We start from the raw sequence: 23,514 nt of genomic DNA, 5'->3' as shown, positions 1-23,514 counted from the left end.
AACCCTTATTTGGTCGCATTTTGTGTTTAATTAGGTCGTTTAAGCCTCGAAAATTTTTCTTGAAACAATTTACTTTCTTGTATTAAGATATTTATGTTTCATTGAAATGCAAAAGGTTACTAGCTAGATACTTGCCAAAGCTATCTTGGATAAAAAAAAAATGTATCTCAAGGAATAGTGTGGGATTAAGTTCAATTTATATTGTATTTTATTTACCTTCATTGCTGAAGCTTGGCTTCTTAAAATAATTAATTGAGCTTTATCTTTTTGTTGCTTGACTACATGAGCAAGGACAGCGTTAAAAAAATTTAAGTGTGAACTGTGAACCTAATTAAAAAATTTCTTCTTTCTTTCTTTTATTTATTTAAAATTTTCATCCCATTTCTTTTCAACCATAGGATTTTAGTTAAAATCTTCACATAAACAAGGTGAACTAAAAATATAATTTAATTTTTCAAAAAAGAAAAAAAAAACTAAAAAAAAAAAAAAGTTACCCATTGATTGCTAAAGTACTGCTTTAATCAGTGATACACATAGAAAGTTCAGGAGAAAAAGATAATTAGGAAAATGTGAGAAAAAATTAAATTAATTAAAAAGGAAAAGGAGAAACTTAAAAGTAAATTAATTTAATATATGAATTTTAAAATCAAAAGATTATATTGAGAGAGAGAGAGAGAGAGCAAATACATATATAAATATGTATATCTAAGTATATATGTATGTATTTGTGTCGAAATGGGTCGTGTCTTCTGGAAATTATAGTTTTCATTGGCTGAAAGCCAAGTTAATTAAGAAATAAAAAGAATCTGTAGCATAATGCACCTTATAGTATATGAAAAGGAATATTGGGAGTGCAAAATAACACTAAGGTATGATCCATAACGTAAGGGTTGTGCAAAGGAGAAGCAACTTTTCTGCTTTAGAAGGAAAAAGCAAAATCTTCCCTAAGAAATATCAAAAGAGCACTACTTTTCATGCTTTGTGAAGAGTTTTGTAAAAGAATAACTTTTCTTTCTTTGATTTTCGTAACCCCAACATTCTCATCTTTGGAAAGCACTGAAAAGGTTGTGGCATAAGGGTTCAAATTAAATAATTTAAAGTTAAAGGATAAAGAAAGAAAAAGATTAAGAAAATCATAGAAGAGCATCTCTCCTTTAAACCTTAAAGATGTTACTACTTTAGAATCACAAAAAGATCATTATCTTCCCTACTTTAAATTAAAACCCTTAAGCATAAGTAGGGAATTTGTCGCTTGTGGCTTTTCAAAAGATTAGGAGCTTGGGGAAATTAATGCATTATGTGGAGGACAAAGGTGGAGTTTGATAAGTTTTCTCTCTCTCTCTCTCTCTCTCTCTCTAAAAACTAAAAATCCAGTTAAATAGTATTATATTCTCTTCTACCTTTTACTCATCTCTTGTATAACTTTTTAGCCATCTATATGAATGGAAGAAGCCTCCATCAGTCTATCTTGGACTGCTTTATCTTTCTTTTTGCAAGATTTCAATTTTTTTTTCTTTCTTTATCTTTATCTTTTAAACTTAATTTCTTCCCGATTTTGCTTGCTGTGGTGGCATCATATTATTAGTTTTCGTAAGTGTGTAAGAGTCTTTTACTTGTTTGAACCTTTTACCATTCGGTGTACATTATACTAAATCGAAGTAAGTATATCTGTGGTTGTGAAGTCTAGTCACGCATCACATGCAATGAGTTTTGTGAAGTTCCAACTATTGTTCAATTTTGAGTTTGCATTGTTGTCGTTTATCACATTGTACTTTCAAAAATAGTTTGTCCTTTAGTTGACAAATTGCTTAGTGTTCTCTTAATGGCTCACTAATAAAAGAGCATCCAAAGAAGAATGTCTTTTGCAATGTTGTAAGTGGCATGAACCAATTGATATATACCATTGTTTCTTCAATCTTTTAGGTTAAGAATTCATTTGCTAGCACTCAAAATTGCTTTTGAGATAGGTTATGAATTAATCACTCACTTTCATATATATATATATATATTCATTTCCCTGCAACCTCTTTTATATGAGTACTTTTTTTTTTCTTCTAAACTTCAAAAAATATACTCTAATTAGTATCCGTATCACTGCATCAAGAGTGTTCTTATTTCCTTACCAGACGATCATCTTTGTAGGACCTAAGTTGGTCCACAACCACAAGAAAAAGTTTGGATCACTCCGATTTGAATTTGAGCTTTTGGAAGGTAGCTCTCAAGCCTGTTGGGGGAGATTTTAAAAGAGGTTGGAGGGATTGGGGACGAGAGCAGGAAGGAACAAATGATAAAAGTATTGTAAGGACATGATTTGTAACGACCCGAAATGATATTGGGTTCGCACGTAAAAAGGCTCAAACAATATCATTTATAGAGCGTGGGTTTGAAAGGCTAGGCCTTGGTCACCAGACAGTGGATTTTTCGTGGTGTTCATACATAATTAAATCGTGTTCGCCCTACGAGTCTTTCTCCTGGAGGTGGGCTGGGAGGCTCTGGTTTTTGGCCATTTTCCCAGCCCCTTCTTCTGGATACTTATTTTTCCTTTTATATTAGCCTGTATCCCTTATCCAACGTCCAAGTGTGGGTTCGATTTTCCAAGACTAATATTTGTCCCATCAGCCCCTACCCAGAGTGGTTGGGGGTGGTTGTAAAAGCTGAAAAGTATGGCTCTATCAGGTGCAGAGTATTGAATGGCAGTTAGGGCAGCTTTCCTTTTGTCCTTGGTCGTTATACTATCCAGCGTACCCTTCTCTATTGACCTAGATATTTTAGATTTTTTCCAAACTGTTCCTATACCGTTTTTGCCCTTTCTTCTAGGGAGACCTAAGATATGCCGAGGACAGAATCATCCTCGGCTGTGTCTCAAGACTATTTGAACTTTTATTACCTATCCTCGGCTATAACCTTCCTCGGCTCGGGCCTTGGGCCCCAATGAAAAAATGGGCCAGGGCCACAAATTATTGGACCCCACAAGTATTAAAGAGAGAAAAGGCTTGTTGCAAAAAAAAAAAAAAAAAAAAAAAAAAAAAAAGGATTTTAATGTGTCAATTTGGTCCTTCAACTTTTAATTTGAGCTATTAGTAGGATATTAACTAGGTTTGTGACAAATCAAACCTTCTATTATTATTATTATTATTATTTTTTGCTGTTAAAGATTAATGGATTTAATCACATGATGTGCACTTAGTTTTTAGCACATTTTCAATTATTTTTAAAATACCATTATTACCACACGTACTTCATGTGATCAAATCTATTCATAAGTGAGATCCTAAATATGTGATTTTTATCTTTTTAAATGGGAGATAAAGATTTTGCAATTCCTATTATACTAACATGATAAATTATCAATTCTTCTTAGAGTTTAAATTGTTAGAAAATGATGTATCTAATCACTTAACCGATATTATGGAACATTTTTTTTTTTTATTAAGTTTGATTTGAGAGGGAAAAAGTAACGCATTTGTGATTTATTTGACGATATACTCATATACCTATCATGAAATACCAGTGCATATAAACAAAAAAAAACTTATTAAAGTGTTTGTTGATAGTGGAATAAAGTACACATATACCTTAAAATTAAATAAACAAACAAATAATTTAAACATTTTTTTTTTAAAAAAAAAAATTAAAAAAACTAAAACCAAATAAAAATTATTCTTTTAATAAATGTGATAGTTATATGGAATCTAATCCCTCAAAAGTAGTACCTTCATGAAAAGAAAAGTATAAAAATCTTAATTAAGTCTAGAAAGTGGGTGACCCTTTTTAAACAAAAGCTCTTCTCTTTTTTCACTCCTATGGCTGTAGTTTAATCCCTCCTTACGGGGTTATACACGCAACTTTTTGTGCATTCGCGATGACTCAACTTTTTTACACTGTTTGATAGCAAAAATAGAAAAAAGATGTCCTTGTGAGTAAATGGACAAAATATATTGGCGGAAAGGGTGTGACATAACTTGCTAAATAGACAAATTTGATGAGAATATGTCATGCCAATGAAAGACACATGGAACGCATATTGGACTTATTTGTTTTATAAACTTTAACACAGCGTCTGATTGAACCTCACGCCAAAAAGGAGCTCAATTATTTTGTAAATCAAAGTTCATAGGTTTTGACCCTAAATTTTTTTAGCCAATAAACGACACGAGCAAATGCTAATATGACTTGAGTGAATTTATACATATAAAATGTGAGTACTACTACTATTAGTACGAATAAAAATTTAAAGTATATTTTGAGTGTTTTATTTTATTCTTTATCTTTTCATATATTCTTTTTTTCTTTCTTTATGTCAAAGTAAAAAATAAAAAATCAGATATGTGGCAAATTCCACACGGGGAACATGAATGCAATGGCATGCAGGAGGAAAATAAAAGCGTACACAATCTAATTTCTTATGACGGTCCTTCTAAAACTAAACTAATTTTTAGATCTTGTAATTATTTTTTTATTTTTTTATTTTTGATGGGGAATACTTCAAAAACTTTATTAATCAATAGAGGTAGCAACTACATCCTGGTTGAGAGCTTGTTCAAGGAAACAAGGAGTCTCTTCAACCCAAACAGATAAATCAGCAATGCCTAACGCATGTCTTGCAAGTAAATGGGCTGGCCTATTGCCATTACGACCTATATATGAAAACTCTACACATCTGAAAGAATGGGACATGGCAACTAAACTATAGACTAGCGCTGCTACTGATGATGGAGGAGGAGACAGGTCTTGAAGCGCATTAATTAACGTTAAAGAGTCACTCTCAAGAGTGAAATCTTGGATGGACAAATCCCTTGCAAACAGAAGACCCAACTCCACAGCCTTGGCTTCAGCTTCGACGGCACCCAAAGGAGCTTCAAGCTTCCTGCTACATGCACCGATCAGATGACCCTAATTTTAATTAGAGGTAATTATGTTACGGTCCATCGCGTTTTTGTTGTTAACCAACCTAAAAACAATGTCATTTATATATATATATATACATATATATATATATATATATATATATATATATTTGTTCAAAATAACATAGTTTTTTGTTGTCTTTAATAACAAGATTCTAATTAATGAATGTTCAAAAAAGTACATTTACATCATTGTTATGTTGGTGGGTTTTTTTTTTTTTTTTCTAACTTAAAATTTTTGTTATATTCCTTATTTGTGGTTTTGCCACTAATTTAAATAAGATGTAATTAATTTTTTTTTGAAAAATAAACACACACAAAGAAAAGGGCAAAAAATGCATGCCAATAAATATTGTTCAAACATGCTCTTGTAACTTTACACAAGGTCTAATTTGGTAGCTACGTGTTGAAACTTGAAATGCATGATGGAAGCTGCATGCACGTGAAGTCTTAGAATTCCTTTTTTCTTTTTTGTTTTTTTCCTCGGCCTATTATTATGATTATGTCTTTGTAGGGTCTAGGTATGCACGTGAGTTTGGACTGGCCCAAACGTTGTTGAAGAAGCTTTGTTGGGTTTCGTTAATCAAGGTAGCGGGCCTCAACTCAAACTAATAGTCCACAATTCCTTACCACTCGTTGGTTTACCCCTTTGAGAGAGAGGTTGATTTTGTCTTATTTAGAACTAGAAATGCTATTTACAATATTTTTACAATACTTTCATAACAAATTTTAAATTGTAGGTTATTACTAACTGTTGTAAGTGAGTAAAAAAATAATTTAAGTTGTGAATTCAAATTATAACCAATAACAACTTACTACTTAATATATGTTGTGAAAATGTTATAGACGTAGCACTTTTCATTTAGAATAGCTGCAATTTATTTATTTTAAGCAATGCTACATTCAAACAAAATTAATTTCACAACATTTTTCACAATTTTTTTATTTATAAAAGATAAAAAATTTTATTTTAACCTTATCTAAGTGTATAGTAAACTTCTTTTAGAAGACTTGAACTCCAACCGTTACCCCCTACACTTCACAAATACTTATACTTATCTTCACGCTAAGGGTGCGTGGTGATATTTTCACAATAATTGAGTAAACTTGAGTTAGCAAACTTTTACTTGTTCTTATCTAAACCCACCATTAATATCACTTTTTTTTACCTACAATTAAAAATTTATTGCCAAATTTTTGTGACAAGAGGCTTTCTCTTTTTTGGGGGCGTATCTCTTCCATAAAAAGATTAAATAAGATGAAGAAAAAAAAAAAAACCAAGAGGTTGCCTTATTATTGGTTACCTAAGGTTTCATAATATCTATGAAATCTTGATTTAAAATCTTTTGCCAGCATCTTAGAACCATTATCAAGGGATTTCTCAATGTAATAACTTGATGTATGTGGGATAGGGGACTACATATACTAGAGGGAATAGTCAGATAATCGAAGAGTTCTGAATACCTTCGTTCGTAAAAAAGAAAAAAAATACATGAAAATAAATAAAAACCGTGAAAAGGAAATTTGTGAGGTAGATTAGTAAAGCTAAAGATTGGGTAACATTTTTATAAGTATTTTTTTTTTCTTACATTGAGTTAAAAAATTAAAGTTTGATAGTGGCCTATAAATTGTTGATATAGACTTATAGTCCCTTGTGGTGGAGCCTTGTCTCGTAAGGAGTAAGGACAACTACCCAAAAATTGTCTCAATAAGGGGATGATAGAAAAGATAGAGAATATCAGAAGAGGCCCTACTAGTGGGCAAGATTCAGTCTTAAGCCTTATGAAATATAGGAGACATACTCATTAAGGCAACAAACTTCTTTGCTTTATTTGAGCCAATCAGCTTATTGTCACGAATCTCACCCTTCTTTATTATTATTTTTCCTTTCCCCATCTTTAAAGAGCCACTGTGTTTCCTTTACTTTGGAAACCTTTTCATACCACCATAAAATGAATACCTAATTAACTTTTTGGAACTCTAATGATAATATCTTTCTCAAGATATGGGGCTTCATCATCTGCTTTTACATGCTTCAACTAATGGGCTTCTCTTTATCAGATATATCACATATTGCCCTTCCTTTCTTCATAAAGATGTGAAAATAATCTTTTAAAACCTCCTTGATGCATATTGCTTTGACAAGATGTATTTATAGTTGTTCTTTCTTTCTTGCTTGCTTTCTTTCATTTAGTCAAAAAACCAATAGAACAACTCATAACTTTTAATAAATTTATTAAAAACTAGATTATTGCTTGTGATTAACAGTACTTAATTTGTTTGATATAAGTAGTAGTGCTTTGGGAAAGTGGAGAATTTAAGAAGGCAGCCCATATAAATAGATTGAATATGGTGGAGGGGGAAAGAGACATTAGTTGATTTTTTTTGTTATTATTACTTTGATAGATAAATAGTGAGAGAGAGGGAGGTGAGGTTAATTTAAGTAGAGAGGGATACTTAAAATGGTTAAATTGAGACAGAGAAACATTTGACGTCTTAAAAGAGGCAAATTAGGTATGCACTAACTATAGAATTGGATATAGTGTATATTTAGTATGGTGTATTTTCATTGGTTTATTTCACTTAAAAATAAGTTGAACAAAAGTATAGTTGTACCTAAAAGGTGGAATTAAAAAACAAAAATTGTATAGCGAGTTTTAGTTAAATAAATAACTAAGTTTGAATTCTACCTAAAAAAAATTGTTAACTTTATAATAAAAAAGTAATTATTATGAACGAAAATAAATTTTTTTAAATTCTAGCTTATTTTAAAAAGAAAAACTATTCATAAATTCCAATCAAGCAGGAAATAGGCTATGCCAAACTTAGTCCATTTACTAGTTGGGAAAGTATATATTATTACATTATTGATAATAAAAGGAATGAAAACTTCGCTATCTTTTTTCCCCCCAAGGGGTGACTAGCTTCTTGACTTCATTGTCGGGAAGCTTTAATTGAGGTTCCCCATTGGCCATGGCTCCCAAAGTCTTGAAGCTCTTTGGTTTTTTATGCTATACCCATTATTTAGTACCAGGTTGTCAAGAATTCAAGAGTGATTTACTTTATTAAAAAAGAAGATGAAAAATAATGCTTTATCCAAACAATCCTTCCTAGTCTTCTAGACCTTATTCAAGAGGGACCAGCATTAAAAAAAAACGACCTTTTGAATTCTTCTAGATTGCCTTAACAAACCCTTTGGCCTTTGGTATGAAGTAAAAGAAAATAGGGGAACCTACAATTTTCTGAACAAGCAAACAAAGCACAAGAAACTTATGAAATTCTCTTCTAAAGTATCTTAAACAGACAAAAATTCCAACAACGGAATTGCACCCCTTTCCTTGCACCGAATACCAAGTTTTGATTTTGAACAAACAAAGACAAGCTGAGAGAGCTAGGTAGTCTAGGCCCATCACACAAAGAAAACTGTTATTTGAGACCCACCAAAAAATAAAAGGAGAACTGTTGGCATCTAGAAAAGACAACAATTAAGACAAAGTTTCCACACACCTTGAGCCTTTTGCAGACTTTAAGAAAAGGGGAGCTAACAAATGGCTCTTTTGTATAAGGTCACACTGTCTATTCCTTCCTCTTTTCTTTCTCTTGTGAGTGACTATTTTTTTTTTCTTTTTTTGTGTATGTGCATGAAAGTAAGGGAAATCTCAGATCCAAAAAGTCCCTTACAATCTATAGATAGATATTCTTCCCAGTTATTATTCCTTCATCTTTCTCTCTCTTTCCTTTGCTTTTTATGGATTTATCATTTGAAAGTGATGAGATTGAGGGATCCAAGGAGAGGGTACTTTCATGTGCTGCTGTTTCAGTTATGGGGAAGAGGGTTAATGTGTTATATGTGTGTGAGGGAGGTACCACATTAGTCCATTTACTACCATGATATTCGTTTTTGGTTTTTGTGTGTAGTGTGGGTGTATGTGTGTTTGTGTTGGGTGGTGGTGTCTTTGATAGAAAGACTTGGTCAAAAAGAGGAAGGGATTGCTCACGCGAATAAGCCAGAGAATGTGAGTGATGATTAGATTTTGGAGATGATGCTGCTTTTGATGATTGTTGGGTCGTTTTCCTAAAGCATATATATATTTTTAAGAGAAAGGGGGGGAGCAAACTCTAGAATATGGCATTTTCAAACTCATTTTAGTTCAGTTTTTGTGTCCCAATATATGTAAATGTTCAAAGTTGTGTCTTTTCTTTTTTATTTTTGTGTAAAGAAAGTTATGTCAATGAAAAAAAAAAAGAGAGAGAAAAAGTATTGTTTTTGCCCTTCTTAATTTTACTTTCCCCCCTGTGTGGAATTAATACAAGACTCTTGACTTATCTATTTATTTTATGCTCTTCATCTTTCTTGATTTTACCTTATTTAGGACATAACAAACATTGTAAAGATGATCTAATATTAAGATTTCTAGCATCATATTTATTATGGAATGTAAGAAAGCTTATCACAACCAGAAATGTTCAGATATATATTAGGGCGTATATTATGTTTTGCACTTCAAATCTTCAATAACAATATAATAACAAAATAAAAATAAAAATAGCATCGCATGTCCCTGCATTCCACTTTTCTTTATCTTTTCTACCAATATTCCTTGAGTCAATTGAAACTAGAAGATGTCGCCAAAGAGATTTGCTGCATAGATAGAAATAAAGTTGCACATATTAGTAAAGAGTCTAAATTTAGTAAGGGTGGGGTATAAAACCCATGTTTTACACGATCTAACAAAAGATTGCCACATCAGCATTTTACTTAAAATTCAATATATCCTGCTACACCTAATATCATCTTGATAAACTCCCAATTTGGTTGGATTTATATATGGGAATTAGAATTAATTGAGTGTAGTTGTGTTTATTCTTAAATATGTGATAAAAGAGAAATTATTGTGTACTCTGGAGTACCATAAATGCGTATTCCCTTCTCTCACATGAATGGTAAGTTCCACTAATTAAATTCATGGTGGAACCTACCATTTATGTGAGAGAAGAGACTATGTATTTATGATATTCTGAAAGTATCTAATAATTTTCCGTGATAAAATGATATAGTATGTTGAGATTAGAGGAGTAAAACGTGGATTTTGCACCACATCTTTATAAAATTTAATCTCGTTAGTAAAATGAGCACTTAACTATAAATTTTCTAGTATGGTTGAGGCTCATGCCCTCCAAAGAGAGTTGTTGATGACTTTATCTATGATAGATCAGGTATATAATATGTGTTTTGATTTGTTGAAATGATCTAATATATATTTTTATGGGAAAAATACCAAAAAAATAAACAAAGTAGTATCTTCCATTTATCAAGCACGAATAAATGTGGCATTATCATTTAGGTAAGGATAATACTTTAAGTTTCTCAATTAAACTCAAATAAATAGCAATATTGACTAATGAAACACAAACACCTTTTTCTTTTCTAATAACAATTAAACTCAATAATTGGGTATTTGGAGATACTAGGTTCAATCTATTGTACTATTGATCCATAAGATTTCTAAGGCATTTCATGAGTAGCAATTTTTTTTCTTTTACTTTTTTTCATGCTAAGGTAGACATTTTAATAACCACTGCCTCAAAATAAAAAATCTACCAGTTTGAGTTTGTAATCACATTATTAATTTTTTTTTCTTTTACTTTTTTTCATGCTAATCATCAGCATATCAAATACATCGAAGTGAGATTCTAAAGAGGAAATAAACTTTCGGTAAAAATAAGCTCCAATTTTAATTGAAAATACACACACACACACCCCGGATGATTCTGAAATTATAGGTCCAGTTGGTAAGTCCATAAGAAGTAACACTGGGCTTGATTTTGTGGTGCATTTAAAGCATTGGGGGCGAGACTGGGCCTAAGGAATGGCTTAAACAGAAGTTACAGAATAGACCTAACAGGTTCATAAAAAAGAGTAGAGCTAACAGAACTGAATTCATCATGGCTGGGCTTCAACCTTTCACATAAATTGTTATATGGATGACCATTTACATTGTTTAGAACTACTGCAACAAGTCAAAAGTCTTGTACCTCAGTAATATAGCCTACGCAGTACACACCTTTACCACATGAATCGAGATTCAAATCTTTCATCTCCATTATTATAACTATCAAATCATTAAAAAAGAGAACAAAATCTACCTAAACCTTCAATTGGATTCGGCAAGGATTACTCCCTCTCTAATTGGATTTACACTTATTTTTTTGAGCATAAAAGCAATGTTTTAAGATATAAAAAATGTTTAAAAACTTTAACATTTTAAAGAACTAAAAAAAATGAAAGACATAAAGGTTTTGAACTAGGCCATGATGGTGAATCTTTTGGCTAAATATTGTTAAAATTAGAGTTTATAAGCTTTATGTGTACTGTGCAAATTTTTTTAGTTAAATGAGGAGAGATGTAAAATTTTGGTGTTGTTGAAATACAAAAAAAGGAAAGAGAGAGAAACTGGTAAGTTTGACATAATTTTGATAATTTGGTATTGGTGTTGCTGAAATACAAGAAAAAGAAAGAGAGAAAAACTGACTAGTTTGATCAATTTTGGTAATAATACTGCCGAAATGCTTCCCCCATGGCCCACAAAATTGCTAAAAAATTGTTGCCATGTTAGTACTGTTAATTTCCGTGTTAAGGAAAAGCTCTCAACCTTAAGTAGCAACAAATAGACTGTAGCATGACATGTCGAATATGATTGGAAACTAAATCTATTTATTCTAAAACCGGTAGATATTCAAGACTTCAAAAAAAAAAAAAAAAAAAAACTATACATTTTTTTTCTATACTTTCCAAAAATTGATACTTATGACAATAAGTATGGTGGATTCAAAATTGAACATCTTCTTTAGTGACATAAAAAGTGTCAATTAGCATAACTCGATAAATTATATATATAATTTTTATTATAATTATAATTAATATATTTATAGTTTTTTTATATTGTAAATAGTCTACTCTCAAAATGAATTTTTTTTTTTCAAAATTTTAAAAATTATTTATTTTGTTTATGTAGTTATGTCATGTATCTTCTTTTTTAATTCATGTAGTATGTTTGTAAAGTATTAAAATATTTGTTGATACTTTTTAAATCAAGGTTACTAATTTTTACAATTTTATTTATTTATTTAATATCAATCAATTCTAACATCATCATGGTTGAACTCTAATTTGACCTCAAAACTTTGAAACTTTTTATTTCATGGACCTTTCAAGAATTTATTTTCTTAAATCTTGCTCTAATATTAGCATTTACAACAAATAAAATTACCAAGAATAATATACTATTAATAGGAAACTAACCAAAATGTTGCCCCATAGCTCTAATTAAAAAAATTTAATATATATATATATATATATATATGAGATGAGTTCAATTTACACCTGGTGTAATTCTATAAGAGTTACACCTTTTTTATACCGTAGATTTCTAATAGATCCAATGGTCGGGAAAATAACATTAAATGATTATTTTGTTTCTCTTCCTTATTTATGACTAATTAATTCTATCCTTTTTTCTCTCTCTTTTTACCCAATATAAAACGAAATTCTCTTCTTCTTTCTCTCACCTATTTTCTCTCTCTTGCTTACCCAATAAAAATCAAAATTCTCTACTTCTTTCTCTCATTGTAATCTGAGTAGAGGAAGAAAAGATAAAACAAAATGATTTTTTTATGAATTAAAAAAATTACCGAATTAAGAAGCTTGACCAAAGCTTTGCAAGAAAATAAATCCTATGAGGTCTTTTAAGCTTTAATTTTGAGATATTTTTTTCCCTGTTTAGGAGACTTGGTTAATTGGTTTTGAAGTAGAAATCTAAGTATGGTTTTTGGGTTATGTTTTGTATGAGGCTTTGCTTTGTCTCTGTGGCTGACACCTCTATCCATAAAGTTTTCTATCATTTTTTTTTAAGAGAGTATGTGAATTAGGAGATTAGGAAAACTGAAAACCCCAAAACCATTTGAAACACAAAACAAATCTAACAAAGTAGAAGAAACGTTGTCGAACAACAGCAATTTTAGGAAGAAAAGGACACCATTAAACAAAATCCAATGAGATCTATGGAGAGAGAGAGAGAGAGAGAGAGAGAGAGAGAGAGAGAGAGAGAGAGAGAGAGAGAGAGATTCAAGTTACATCTGGTGTAACTCTAAAGAGTTATACTCCCTCCGTCTCACTTTGTTTGTCTTCTATTCCATTTTGGGATGTCTCAAAATATTGTCCTGTTTCTAAAAATAAAAGTCATTAATTTACTAATATTCCTATTATACTCCTATTTTATTAATAATTCAAATTTTTGATAAATTTATTTAAGGGTAGTTTTGGAAACTTATACATTTTTAAAAGGTAGACAAGATAATAAATGATGTTCTCTTAAAAAGTTTGACTTTTCAAACAGGACAAACAAAGTGGGACGGAGGGAGTACATTTTTTAAACCATTGGATTTAAGTAGATCCAATTGTCAAAAAAAGACTTTCATTAATGCTAATATTCTAATTGACCTAATTTATTATCCCTTATTTAATACATTTCATACTTATTTCTAAACCTTTTTTTTTTTTTTTGTGCCATTATGAATGTAGAAAGAACTAAAATAATGATTATTATTGTGATTTTATTTTTAGTTTCATTGTTTAATATGTTCTCCAAGAATCCCCAGTAATTGTCATAGAAAGATGGCTCTTGAATTTTTTCAAAGAACTTAACATTAGCTTATAAAAATAAAAATAAACTATTAATCACATCAAAGTTATTACAGTCTCCAAATTTGAGATTAAAGCATAGTTGAGATTAAACAGTAGTTGAGTTTAATTTACATACATATATATATATATATATATATATAAAATAGCACACAACCAAATGAGATTAAAGCAACTAATACTTGTTTGTAGTGGTTTCTTGTTGAAAAAACAACCTTCATGATCATGAGACAAGATCTGGAGTGTTCATGTTGATGAGGCAATGAGCATGGTGGTCCAATTGGAATTAAGAGAAAGGAAATGGAATTGAGTTGTAGAAAAGCGATGGAGGAGAAAGAGAGATCAGAGAAAAATGTGATTATGGAGGAGAGAAAGAGAGAGAGAGAGACGTAGACTCTTTTTTTTTTTTTTTTTTGGTTTAGAGATATAGGTATGAAATGTATTAAATAAGGGATAATAAATGATATCAATTAGAATATTAGCATTAATGAGGGTCTTTGACTAATTTGGGTTGATCATTATTGTAAACTATCTTGTAACCCCATCCATATGCATGGATACACTTAAAGATATACAATAAGATGCATAATATAATTCCTATATATATAATTTAAATACAATTGATAGTCATTTTTATATTTTGTTAACTCTTTAAAAAATTTTGTAAGGATATTATTAGGTATAAAATGTAAATTGTCTATATTTTTTAAAAAACAATTATTGTGAAACACTTTTTTATTTACGATTCATTTATTCTAGACTCTTTGGTTTTTGTATTTAATAACTCACTTGGATGAATATTTATGATGTGACCCCACATTTGATTCTAAAATTAAGAAATAAAACTTGTGGGGGATTTTTCCCGCGCACGCTCTTTGTCCGCTTTGGAGAGCCAAGCCCGCACGGTTTTGTCCTCGGCCTCGAGTATGGGAAGACTTTGAATGTAGTCCCACATCGGTTGGAGAAGCGCCGCACGCATGCCTTATAAGCCCTTGGAGCAAGGCATGGTGTACCACTCACAAGGGCTTATACGGCATGCGTGGGTGTGTGAGTGGTACACCATGCCTTGCTCCAAGGGCTTATAAGGCATGTGTGGGGCGCTTCTCCAACCAATGTGGGACTGCACTCAAAGTCTTCCCATACTCGGGGCCAAGGACAAAACCGTGCGGGCTTGGCTCCCTAAAGCAGACAAAGAGCGTGCGCGGGAAAAATCTCCCACAAAACTCTTTAAGAATAAATAACTAGGACACATGGTGCAAAATTGGAACTCTAATTTGGAATTTTAATTTGAGTTTCTCTCAACTTCACCTATTATTATATATATATATATATATATATATATATAGATGATTAGTATTCTTTTTCTTTTTTCTCTTTGTTTGCAACTATAAACAAAGAGCTACTTGTGATGACAAAAATTAGTATTAAAAAAATCAATAACTTTACTTTTGAACAAGAAGATATTATGGTTAATCCTTCAAGTACATGGCATGACTACATAAACAAAAATAAGAATTTCAAAATTTTGAAAACTAATATTTTATTTTTAAAGTAGACTAATTCTTAAAAAAAAAAAAAAAAAAACAAAAACAAAGTTTGACTACAAACTTAGTTGTAGCTTAAATCTACAACTTCACTCAATATCTTTTTATAGGATGTGAATTTTGACAAATCCAACATTGGATTACATTTTCTTGTTATATCCTCTATATTTGCAAAATTTCTAGAAGATCCAAGAGCTATGTCATCAATCAGTTGTTTAAATTGCAAGTTTTTGTAGTCTGAAATTATGCATGAAAAACAAATTTATGGATCATAAAGTAAAGAACATCTGATTGGTACAAAATTTGACATGTGTATTAAAAGCATTAAGAACATGCAATCTAACGGTTAGATTTTAAAAATATGTAGCAATTTTAATTTTTTTAAAGGAAGTTGTAGCCTTAGGCTTCAATTGAGTTTGTAACTAAACTTTATAATAAAAAATTATAAATATATTATAATTATAATAAAAATTATTTTTAAAAATTTTATCGAGTTATGCTAATTGACACTTTTGATGTCTCTAAAAACGATGTTCAATGTTAGAAAGCTTGAAATATCTACTAGTATTAGATTAAATGGAATTAGTTTCCATTTATAATCAAAATGTTGTGCAGAGGTCTAACTCTTCCATTAAGGGTTTTGATCCCTAGTGGCTAACGTTTATCTTTCTTCCTTTTTCTCAAATTTTTGTTGTTTAGGGTATAAGAATTTTAGCAACACTATTACCGAAATTGATCAAACTTGCCAATTCCCCTCTCTTCCTTTTTCGACTTGTCAGTTTCTTTTTCTTTCTTTTTCATGTATTTGGCAATACCAAGTAGGTGTTGTATTACCAACACCAAATTTTATAAACTTTGTACAATACACATATATAAAGCCTATCAACTTTGTGAGAGACCGGGGAAAAATACTAGCTCCCAAATGGTGCTCTCAGAAAAGGGGTGAGGTATCAGCACATTCCCTTTTCAGGATTATGTGTGGAGTCACCACTTATTTCTTGTTACAAAAAATAAGAAAAAAAGAAAAAAAATACACAAGGTACATACTTGAATAATACAACCTCTCATTAATTTGAATGAATTACAATTTAATAAAATGAAAAATACATGGCTTTGTTTCCTAGATTACAATCTAGTAAAAAATTACAAAACTTTGTTTCCTAGATTACAATCTAAAAAAGGAAAATTACAAGGCTTTGTTTCCTAGATTACAATCTAAAAAAAGAAAGGATAACGCACTATTTACAAACCAAAATCTAGATTCGGGAGCTAGGTTACAGAATGGGAAGGTGTTAGGCACCCATTATGCCTAAACGGAGTCTGTCTTCTAGACTTTATGTCATGCCCCAAACCCGATACCCGGATTTGTGACCATGACCGGCATGCTAATATCAAGCTTAAACCTGATATTAATAAGAACCAACTTAACTTTTTCCAAAACTTTTACAAAAGCTTCACTCTTTCTTTTCATTCTTGTTTCTTTACTTAAATGATATAACTTTCTACTTGATATTCAGAGCATCTACATTGTACCTCAAAGGATAACACAATCCACCGATTATTCAAATTCTAAATTTCACATAATACATCTTTTAATACTTTAAGGTACACACTTTCATTATATCCTAAAATACACCATACTACAAATCTAAACATCAAATTGCTAATTTAGGATCTATACATATAAAACTAAAACCAGCTCCTTCCAAACTTGACTAAGGCCCCTTCTGCTCCAAAATAAAACTTGTTGACTGAAAGAGTGGAAGGGGTGAGCTACACAGCTCAGTAAAGGTAAGATATATGAGAATTTAATAAGAATGCATGTAAATCAGATCATTTCATTCTATGAATATTCGAATAGGAGAACAACTTTTCATGAATAGTATTTTATACTATTCATAATAATAACTTATACACTTTTCATAGGAAAATAATTGTTCTCCCTTTTCTTATTAGAATAATATTACCAAAACCTTTCGAATTTTATTTCTTTCATTTCTTACAAGGTCACCAAATATAATATAGCTGTTCATGAATAACTTACTGGTTATTCCATATCTGATAAGTCTGTACTTATTTGGGAGGCTTCTAGCACCACAGTGCTAGGCATCCAGCATTCCCCACAATGCCAGGTATTCTCGGGATCACATCATAATACATATCTTTCAACCATAGGGGTAGGTTGACTTCCTCCACAAGTTGGCCATAACCAACAAGGGCGGGTATAGCAGAGCCAGTCCCACTTAATGGCCAATCATATAACATTTTTCATGGAAAGCCAATAATTAACCCCTACTGATAGAGTTCAGATTACCAGAGGACATAACCCGAAAACATTTCATACTTTACATCATACTAAAATTTCTTATTTTGTATAACATTTCATAATAATAGTATTTTCATTCTTTTCTTTAAACATCATGTTCGTGGAAATTAGTAATGACATCAGTATGCTTAATCATATACATAAGGTTTCGAAAGCTCACGAACATATCTTTGTCAGAATAATGATTATATGCCATATTTCTAATCAAAAACCTTTTAATGCATAATATAATTTAAAATAACCTCATGACTTACCAAATACCCATATAACTTATCCCTTACCTGAAAGCAGAGGAACCAAGAGCCTACAGTCGAAGGAGATTAGACCTGGGGCTGGTAACACCTAAACCAAAATCAAAGCTTATTACTTACGATCAATTATTCCTTATCATAAACTTACACATTCATCTCAAAGCCTATCTCTTAAAATCAAGGAAGTCCTAATCCCACCTCAACGAGGTTCCCACAAACATATTATGCACACATTAACAAACAATGTACCAAACTAAAGAAAACCGTCATTCTCATATTTATATCATATCTCCAGAGGTGCCAACTTCATTTCAAAATGTGCTTGAGATTAAGGCAATAATGCATGCATAAACATAAACTCTTTTAAGCATGGTCATGTAACCATATACACTCTTAAGGCAACATACAACATGTTAAACAAAACAGCTTCATAAATACAACCGTTGCATGGTTTAGAACCCCTCCTTTGAGTACTAAACCTCAAACCAAGTTACTCGAAATTAATCTATGATCTCAATATACCAAAAGATAAACATATTAAATTATAGCTCAAAAAATTCACCCTAACTTTAGAATTAAATCCTCAAAGTCAGGTGTAGCATATGTTGTTCACTGCTCATTTCAGCAGTGTATGCTCCATTTGTAAAATACAAATGGGCTGTCCAAACACATCCAATTATCATGAAATTGTACAGGACTACTACCCTGTATGTCCCGTATATACCATAAAAATTTTGGAGTCAAAACATAAACCCATGATTTACTAAAAATCATGCAAGACAATATACTCAAATCTGTCATGACAGAATTTCTTGCAACTTACCAATTAAACCATCATTTTTATGTTCATCCAAATGCTGTGAGACCACTTCCATAACAACCAAATTTGTCTTATATTACAAAGGAAACATCCCTAGCATCTAAATTCATTGTATACAATTTAATACATAATTTACCATGCATGAACACAGAATCTGTCACAGTGACAGCTTTGCAATGTTTTATCGTAAATTCACAAACAATTATCAAACGATGGTATTTTCATATGGGAATTTTTATACACTCATTATAAATGTTATAAAACCCTTACATATAGTCATTTAACCATTTAGAGCAAAAATACACACAACAAAAATCCCAGCAGCAGCATCAAAAATACTCATCCTAACTTTTTCTTACTTCCTTAATCATATAAAATCATTAATTAGTTAAATCCCTAATCTACCTTCAACAAACCATCAACACAATTTCAAAGCTTCTTAAAACACTATATATATATGGGCAATAGACTAAAAGAATTACATATCCCCTTACCCTAGACATGGATTCTTGGAGTGATAGAGCTAGAATCACTTTAGCTTCAAGTTGGGTACAAAAGCTTGAGAAGAATTGAAAGAAACATCTTTCCTTACTGCTGGACCTATAGGTGTGAAAGAGAGAAAAGAGTTGAGAGCTTTTCCTTCTTTTGGTGTTGGACCCATAGGAATGAAAGAGGGAGAGAGTTCTTGATTGTTGTAGTTACTTTGAAAGAGTCAAATAAGAGATAAAATGGAGACCTATCTTTCTTTTGGTGTGTGTGAACCCATGGACTCAAGAGAAAGACTCAAGGGAGCTTCCTAACTCTTTCCTTAAGAGAAAAGAGTGTAAAGTGAGTGAGAATTCTGATTTGTGTACCCGTGGGAAATGGAGAGGTAAGAAGTTTCTTGGATGCTCTAGTTGCTTGAGAAATTCAAAGAAGAGGTGAGGTGGAGCTTGTTAATTGCATGGCCAATTCTTGGTCTTTGGGGCTTATCAACATGCATGGTTCTTTGGCTTTACATGTGTTGGATTTCAATTGGTTGCATATGGGTGAAATTTCCACTATAACATCTCATGCATCATGCTTCATTAAAGCACCAACTATGTATGTAATAACTTAACCCGCTTAATATAGTTTTGTACATATTTAGTATATATACATAATACAAATGAGATTAAATTTAATAAGGACGGGGTGTAAACCCTTTAGTTTACACCAGCCAATAAGTAAATGCCACATCAGATTTTTACTTAAACTCATTGTAAAATCAATACATCCTAATGCACTTAATAACATCTTAATAAACAAATAATTAAAACCTATTTCACGTTTCCATAGAATCTCATATCACTTTTCAGCTCATGTGTCTCCAGCCCATCCTCACCGGACTAACGTTTGCCGCCGCACTACCTCACTGGACCTCTGTTTGCCGCTGCACTATCTTGTCGGACCTCCATCCGCCGCAGCACTACCTCATCGAACCTAGGTGATTTGTTCTTATTCTCAATTTTTTTTTGGGTTTTTCTATATTTTGATTGATTTGGCCGTTGCTATATTTTGATATCTTTGTGGTTTGGGTATGTTGCTCTTTTGAAATAAGGACAGATATGGGTTTGATCCCAGTAGGGACGATTTTTTTTTTTTTTTTTTTTTTTTTTTGCTGTTTTGGTTCATGCTATATTTGAGTTCTTCCATTCTTTGGCTGTGTTGAGGCATATATGGAAATTCAAATTGATAGACATAGGTTAAGGATTGACCTCTTGATGAGAAACTACTTACAAGCTATTTGTCAAAATGTCTGACAGAAATATTTTTGTGACACGAAGACTGTATTTTTGGGATTAAACCTGCAATATATTTTCTGGTTTAATATCAGTAAAAAAAATAGGCTAGTAAAGAAGCCAAATTTCTTAAATTGTTGAGATGACAATGAGCATGCCTCTTACCAAACTTGTCTAGCTAGTTGTGCAACTTATCCTATTGTGAGTCTTTTATAGAGCTTAGATTTAGAGTATTTAGGACAAGGAATCCATGACATGGACCCATCCTTATTTTATTCTCTTTTTGTTATTTATCTCTTTAACGTAGAAAGTATATGATGAAGTGACAAATGCTTCAACATCATTTAAGTGTCCAGCTTCATCAATATGAATTTCCAATGTAATTGAATAGGCTTAATGATGTAATTCAATTAGTATCAGTTTGTACCAAGAAATAGTATTAGCTACAACCATGTAAAATAACAAATTAATCAGAAACAAGTGTCCAATAGCATTAATCAGTTTGTAAGGGATTAAGTGATATGTACATTGAATAAGAGTGCCCCCTGTAAGGGACCAAGTCAGCTTTGATAATTTTATTATGTTTTAGATTTTCATTTTGTAATTGAACAAATCTTGAATGTCTCTTCAACTATTCTTATGAATTTTTCTTATCTTTTATTTTTTGTAGGTTACATTGAAAATAAATATTTTCTCAAATTGCAAATATGAGTGTGAGCAATGAAGAACCTGAAATAATCTCTCTTTGTGATGATTTGGTAGAAGACTTGGTGCATGTTGAGCCAAAAATAGTAGAAAATCAAAATAATGTAGACTTGCCTATGAATGATTTGAATCAATCTTTTGCATCTAAATGGCCTTTGGAACCATGTCTTGATATGGTATTCAATGACTTAGAAGATGCTCATGCATGTTATAAAGCATATGCAAGGCGAAAGGGTTTTAGCATTCGAATAAATCATAAATGGTCATCCAAAGAAGATAAATCATTGGTTGGAGTGGAATACATTTGTTGGAGGGAAGGGTTTCGTCATAAAAGTTATGAAAATAAAGAAAGAAAAGATCCAAAACCTGCAAAAACTAGAATGGGATGCAAAGCAATGATGAGTTTAAAGAAAAAAGAAGAAGCACGAATTGTAACTAAGTTTGTGGACAATCATAATCATGAACTTCTTACTCCTATGAGTACAAGTTTGCTTCGAGGACATAGAGTGATATCACGTGCCCAAAAAAATCTTATAGATACACTCAATGAGTCAAGTGTACCTACAAGGAAGATAATGTCAGTGTTGAGTAACGAATCTGGTGGTGACTATAATGTTGGTTGTGTTGCGGTTGATGTTCAAAATTATTTGGGCAGTAAAAGAAGAAAATTACTTCAAGATGGAGATGTACAAAGAATGTATAGCCATTTTATTGAGTGTCAATTAAAAAATCTAGGTTTTGTATATGCAATTCAAGTTGATGAACAAGGGCGCATGGGAAATTGCTTTTGGGCAGATGCTAGGTCAAGAACTGCATACCAACATTTTGGAGATGTCATTACTTTTGACGCTACTTACTTAACAAATTTCTATGGGATGCCTTTTGTTCCTTTTACTAGGTTTAACCACCATCACTAATCTGTCATGTTTGGATGTGCTCTGCTTGTGAATGAAACAGAAGAATCTTATACATGGTTGTTGAAGACTTGGCTTGAGGCAATGCTTGGACGTGCTCCTTCTACAATTATCACAGATGATGACAAGGCTATGGGTAAGGCAATTGCAAAGATATTACCGAATACAATTCATAGATTATGTATGTGGCATATTTTACAGAAAGTTCCAGAAAAATTGGCTCATATCTATAATAAATATCCACTTTTTCAAGGAGAATTTCATCATTGCATTCATGATACAATCACTATTGAATAGTTTGAGTTAGAATGGAGTGAGCTTGTAGAGAAGTATGGGTTGGGAGATAATGATTGGCTGATAAATCATTATATGCGGCGTGAAAAATGGATTCTAGCTTATTTACGTAGGAGCTTTTGTGCTGGGATGTTTACAACTCAAAGGAGTGAAAGCATGAATAAATTCTTTAAAGGTTATGTTCGTTCAAGTACAATGATAAGTGACTTTGTGCATCAATATGAGAAAGCCTTAAATGCGCATTATCTGAAAGAGAAACAGCAAGATGTAAAGACAAAAACTTCAATGCCAATTTGGAAAACATGTTACAAGATGGAAGGAGTGGCGGCAAAAGTTTATACAAGAAAGATGTTTATAAAATTTCAAGAAGAGTTATTTTGTAGTAAAAAATACAAGGTATCCAAATATCGTGAAGAATGAGTGAAGAAAATATATAAAGTGGCACCTCATGGGAAAGAAAGTCCAATTTATGAAGTGTTATTTGAAATTTCTGAGAAAAAAGCTATTTGTACATGCCACATGTTTGAATTTGTTGGAATTCTTTGTAAGCACAACTGAACCATTTTTGTGAAAAAATCTCTTGTGGACTTTCTTCCTCCATATTATATTTTAGAAAGATGGACAATCAAGGCCAAGAATAACATTATACATAACATATCTGGTGATGTCGTATAGGTGGAGCCACAAATTTCTTCCACTTTGATGAGAAATAGTTCATTGCTTCATTTTTTGGAAGTTGTAGAAGTAGGGTCACAGTCAATGAAGAAATATGAACATCTTGACCTAGCTCTACAAAAGGTTCATGTGGAGCTTCTAGCCATGCATGATATTGATGATTTAGTAAGTTCTGATAATACTATACTAAATAGCCAAGTATTATCAAATCTTCCAGGTGCTTTACAAGACCCTCCATATGTTCTATCTAAGGGAAGACCTAAATCTTTAAGACAAAAGAATCCAAAAGAAAACCAACCAACAAAGAAAAGAAAATGTAGCATTTGCAAGGAAACGGGCCATGTTAGAAGAACTTGTCCATCCATAAGTTTTGTACAGGTACAAGATGTATTTGATTTTATTATTAATATATTTTTTCAACTTGATTTTATAATCAATATTTATTCATTCCTTTTATTTGTTAAACATCCTTAGGACTCTTTGCCATCTATGCGGTATCCTCCTACATCGTCAACTTCTATGCCTCAGGGTCCCCACTCTTCATCTTTATGGTATAACCATTTTTTGTTCAATTATCACAAAGTATAGATTGTCTACTTCTTCTTCTTCTTCTTCTT

General features: G+C 31.6%; 1 long non-coding RNA gene across 1 annotated transcript; it reads right to left on the bottom strand.

Moving 5' to 3' along the window:
* Positions 1–16,491: 16,491 nt before the first annotated feature.
* On the bottom strand, positions 16,492–19,480 carry LOC115951374. The gene is made up of 2 exons (XR_004083274.1): positions 19,044–19,480; positions 16,492–17,820 (listed from the first exon to the last, which is right to left on the bottom strand). It is a non-coding gene; the product is annotated as an uncharacterized LOC115951374 (long non-coding RNA).
* Between the last annotated feature and the right edge of the window lie 4,034 nt (positions 19,481–23,514).

This window comes from Quercus lobata, chromosome 7, assembly GCF_001633185.2.
Source record: "Quercus lobata isolate SW786 chromosome 7, ValleyOak3.0 Primary Assembly, whole genome shotgun sequence".
NCBI lineage: Eukaryota > Viridiplantae > Streptophyta > Magnoliopsida > Fagales > Fagaceae > Quercus > Quercus lobata.
This window is presented reverse-complemented; position numbering and strand designations above follow the sequence as displayed.